General features: G+C 35.0%; 1 non-coding gene across 1 annotated transcript; it reads left to right on the top strand.

Moving 5' to 3' along the window:
* The first annotated feature begins 727 nt into the window (after positions 1-727).
* LOC141703622 (small nucleolar RNA R71) lies at positions 728-834 on the top strand. The gene has a single exon (XR_012567619.1). It is a non-coding gene; the product is annotated as a small nucleolar RNA R71 (small nucleolar RNA).
* The last annotated feature ends 4,500 nt before the right edge of the window (positions 835-5,334 follow it).

Genomic DNA, 5,334 nt, shown 5'->3' with positions numbered 1-5,334 from the left:
CTTCGTGTACAAATTCCTATACCCAGTAGAGCCCTTATAATTGTCCCTGGAGACTGGGAACTAAACCAAAGCATAGTTCAGTGTACACAAGATGACTATGATGACCTCAAGTCTAAGGATACTTGTACAACTATCACTATGTGAACAACTGCTGACACGTGAGTGAACTCCATAAGTTGTTCACTGTGTGAGTCATGTTCAGTGAAATTATTCTATAATAAGCACCTACATACTAGCTATAGTGTCACCACACAAATGTCTATGAGAACAGACATCCTTCATGATGAAGCAAGCATAGTATGTACCGATCTTTACGGATTACTAATTACCAGTTAGTAATCCTACGACCAGGAAATATTTAAGTTTATAGTTATCATCTTTTAGGTCTCATTATTATGATCTCATCATAATCCATAAAAAGCTTTACTCTAAACTATGGTATATCTTACTTAAACACTTAAATAGATAAAGCCTGCAATAAAACCAAAACAAGTCTTTTATTAATATCAATGAAATCAAAACAGATTACATAAAAGTTATTCCTAAATTATCATACATGATTGGACTTAGGACACATCTCTTTCAGTTTGTGGCCATAGTTTCAATAAGATTATAGGCCTCAGTATAGCTTTTCGCCCACAAGACGCCTCCAGCTGCTGCATCGAGCATGGGCCAAGATTGGGCCCCCAAACCATTATAAAACCCAGTGATCAACATTCAGTCAGGAATACCATGATGTGGACACTTTCTCAACATCTCCTTATAGCGCTCCCAAGCTTCGCACATAGATTCTGTTGGTTGCTGTGCAAACTGAGTAAGAGCACTCCTCATAGCCGCAGTCTTGGCCATTGGATAAAACTTCACCAGAAACATTTGCGCAAGATTCCCAAGTAGTGATGGACCCAGCTGGTAAAGAATGTAACCAGTCCTTAGCTTTATTCCTCAGAGAGAATGGGAAAAGCCTCAGCTTGATAGCCTCATCAGTAACACCATTACATTTGAAAGTACTATAGATCTCGACAAAATTCCTAAATGCATGTTGGGATCTTCAGTCGCAACACCTCCGAAAGAAACAGAATTCTGCACCATCTAAATAGTTCCTGGCTTGATTTCGAAAGTATTGGCCTGAATAGCCGGATGAATGATGCTTGACTGAATGTCATCAATTTTAGGCCGAGAAAAGTCCATAAGAGCTACATCTGCTGGAACTATACGATCACCCATGGTTACCGGTTCTTTCTTTTCACTCTCTTTATCCGAATCTTCAAAATCTATCTTCTCCGAAATATCAAGAACTGAGTCTGTCTCCTCAGCCGTATCTAGAGTCCTCTTGCGAGTGCGAGAACGTGTTTGAATAAACGCTCGTTAGAGTACCTGAAACACAACCAGAAACAATAAGTAACAAGTCTTAATCAATGAGTCCTAATGACCGCTGATGGCAAGTACATAAACTAAACAAATTAACACCCAGTCCCCGGCAACGGCGCCAAAAACTTGTTAGGCACAAAGCATGCGCTAATAATTCACGCAAGTATACGCGTTCACAAGTAATATAGAATAATTTTTAGTTCGTTCCCATAGAGACTCAGACTAATTATGTTTAATTAACACTTACTCACCAATGTATGATTACTTCTCAATGTCAAGACAATAACACTTAAGGTTGATTAACTAATTATTAACTACGAGAATTAAACACTTAAATTAACACTTAAATTAACAATATTAAACAAACATGAGATCATAACTTCGTTACTACTTTCTTCAATAGTCATTGTTATTACCCTTAGCATGTAACGGTGATGACATTAATCGAACAACATGAAACTGATAAAAGCCAACTTTCATTGCCCCAGTACCATTCTACCAAGCATCCACAATTAAGATAGAAGTTGAATAGGCATCAATTATGTTGAGACCCTATATGTCTACAAAATTTGAAAACATAACGATTTAAGCGCAAATTATTCATTATGATCACACTAGGCAAGTAAAACAGTTAGAGTTACCCACTAATCATGCATACAATACATGAACCTATGCTAGCATGGCAAGTTCTAAATCTCAAGATTCATTGTCGCTTCACAAGAGATTAACAGGCTATCTTATATGTTCGTGACACACATAAGACGAATAAGCACAACCTATGCTAGATATCATACAATCATCACATACCAAGGTATTAAACAATTAACTAAAGAAATTCATAATAAATCTGCTACGACCCCATGATCACGATTAGCCCATGATAGAACTCATCGTCACCATGGGTTCATATGAAAACATGATAATAACATGACAATATAAACTAATAAAAATACTTATTAAAACCAGAGTACGTCACAAGAGTATTAAGGTTCAAAGTAAAGAAAACTAGCATCCACTGTTACAACGAATAAAAGAAATACAAGATAACGTATGCTTCCTCTTTTTCATTGTGGTGTGCTAAAACGGTCTTCTTAATCTTCTCTCCTTGATCCTTGCTTGATTGATACTTGTTCTTTATTGCTTGTTATTGTGAAATGTCTCCCAAGATTGCTTATATAAGAATCCACAAGAAACAGCGCCGTTAGAAGCCCACTAGAAGTCTAATTAGAAAATCCAGAATTAATTATTCCGACCCCAGGCGGCCGCCCCAGGTTCCAAGCGGGCGCCTGCATCTCCAGGTGGTCACCCCACATCCCAGGTGGGCGCCTGGACAGCTTCTGGAAAATTCCAATTTCTGGTCCTGATTTTGCTGATTTATTCGCACAACTTCCCGCAACTGATTCCAAGTACTTCCCTAGGCTTATTTTGATGAAATCCCCCTAAATTCGCAAGTTATACCATGAAATGCAATAACACTAAAAAAACGCGTCAAATACACAAATACTTGATTTGAAGACATCAATTCAAGCCATTATAAGACATTCTAAGTGGTATAAAATACCACTTATCAGATGTAGGAGATAAAGAAAGGATATGCTTCGATGTATCATGGGATAGTGATCTCAAAAGATAATTGCCCCCTAAATCATTAGATGATAAGGGACGTTTGAGAAAGTTCCAGATGCGTCAGCAATTGGATCTATAATGTGTACAATAATGTGTATTTATCCTGATGTTTCGTATGCTTTGAGCATGACAATCAGATACCAGTCTAATCCATGTGAGGGTCACTTGATAGTTTTCAATAATATTCTTAATTACTTAAAGAGGACTAAAGATTTATTTTTGGTATATGGAGAAGATAGGGAACTGGTTGTAAAGGGTTACACTGATACTAGTTTCTGAACCTAATTTTTGGACAGACAAGGATGATTACAAGTTTATGTCTGTTTTGTGTTTTGTCTAAATATAATTGATGTTAGCTTGAATAGTTCACAGCAAGAACATTGATGATTCTATGGAAGCCGAATATATGATATTTTTTAAAATAGCCATGGAGACTGTTTAGGCATGTCCTTAGGCAATAACGCCTTATTAATGAGATTAATGATTAAAGAGTTATAAATGTAAAATATATAGTAATGATAGTGTTGCAGACCCACTGACTAAGGCTTTGTCGCAGCAGAAGTACGATTGTCATACTAGTTCCATGAGTATTAGATACATGGGTGATTGGCTCTAGTGCAAGTGGGAGATTGTTAGTGTTTGTGCCCTAGAGACAACATATGATGTTTTAGTTTAAGACATTAGGATTATTAATGTTTATGTTCTATCGATTATTATCTTTATAATTTATTAATTCCTAATTTACTGTGATATAAATGTTAGATTAATAAATGTCCTTGGAATATGATATGTAATTCTATATCTCTAAGTACGTGACTTAGAAATGAGATTATAAGAATTGTATCAATATTCCTAAAGGTCCCTAGTCTAGTATTATTATTAAGGGACAATAATAATGTATTAAGACTGGTGTGTGTGTTGACTGAAGATCACATCTCATTGATCATGGGTATAGTGATACTAAAGTAAAAAACACAGGCAGATGTATATGTACATGGTGCTGGATAGACCCAATGTGAGATTCTACATGTCTGTTGTGTCATAAGTAATTCTCAAAGTGATAATGATGTAATGGTCCTTAGACCTAAAGTCATTATATTTCTATACGAGAATTAATATACATTGATTCCATTAAAAGTTATCCTTGACCGGGTAATGATAAAAGTGGTTATTGGGTATATTATGAATCGTATGAGAAATATGAATGATCTAGATGGGATTTAACCCTCCTATTTTAGGAGTGATATTATTGGCCTCTTGTGTGAGCTAGACTATGAAATGTGTGGCCACACTCAAATGTTGATTTGATAGGATAGTCTACTCATTGATCAAGGAAACTTGGATTAAACTATGATGAGGATGACACATTACATGCCTCTAGTTTAATCTATAATATTTGGTTAAAGGGATTATATTACATTGTACATTATTCACAAAAGGTTTAATCAATCATCGATTCAATTATTATTATTTGGGTAGCAATGATGTATTACTAGATGCCGCTCATTGTTTATGATTTTAAATTAAATTAAAATTTATTGCCAACGTAATAATAACCTATAGGGCCACACACTAAGAGTGCTTGAAGGATTTTTTTAATTTAAATTGGATTTAAATTATATTAAACTAATTCGAATTATTATAATATTAATTAAGTATGACTTAATAAATAAGACAAATATTGATATTCAAATTTACTAATATTAAATATAAAATTTATTTATTATAATTAAGTGAGACTTTTTTTAATACAAATAGGAATTTCGAATTAATATAAATCCTAATTAGTTAAGAGTTATAATTCATTTTTCTACTCTCTATATAATATCTCTTGTGTGGCCGATTTTTTGGCACGAAAAAAAGACTTTTACTAAAACCCTAGCCACCAAGAGAGAAGATGGAGAGAGAAAGAAGAAATGAGTTTGTGCTAGTACACATCCAATCTTTGAGTTCAAGCATACGTGTGGATCCCGATAGAGCGTAGATCGCGAGAGCGGGATGCGTGGTGATTGAACAAGTTTTGGATCTCCATTAGTCAACCAATTGGTAAAGCTTCTTAAGGTAAACAATCTGATCTACGAATTAAATATATGTTTTTCACATGGATCCTGCGATGGGTTTCCAAAATTCTGATATTTAACGTTTTTAATTACTATTTTTGTTGCGTTTATGTGCTCGAAACCCTTCAGATCTTTCGCAATGCAATCCACATAGGCTTCATCTTGAGAAAGAAGATGTAGGTGCATCTTCACCTTCCAGTGGTGATAGTTGACTTTGTCCAGAAATGGAATTTTCACTCCAACATCCTTTTTGTTCATCTTGTTGATTGTTGTGATCTTT

The sequence above is a fragment of the Apium graveolens genome, unplaced genomic scaffold (assembly GCF_009905375.1).
Source record: "Apium graveolens cultivar Ventura unplaced genomic scaffold, ASM990537v1 ctg6848, whole genome shotgun sequence".
Lineage (NCBI taxonomy): Eukaryota > Viridiplantae > Streptophyta > Magnoliopsida > Apiales > Apiaceae > Apium > Apium graveolens.
Note: the sequence above shows the minus strand (reverse complement) of the source record. Positions and strands in the feature narration are given on the sequence as shown.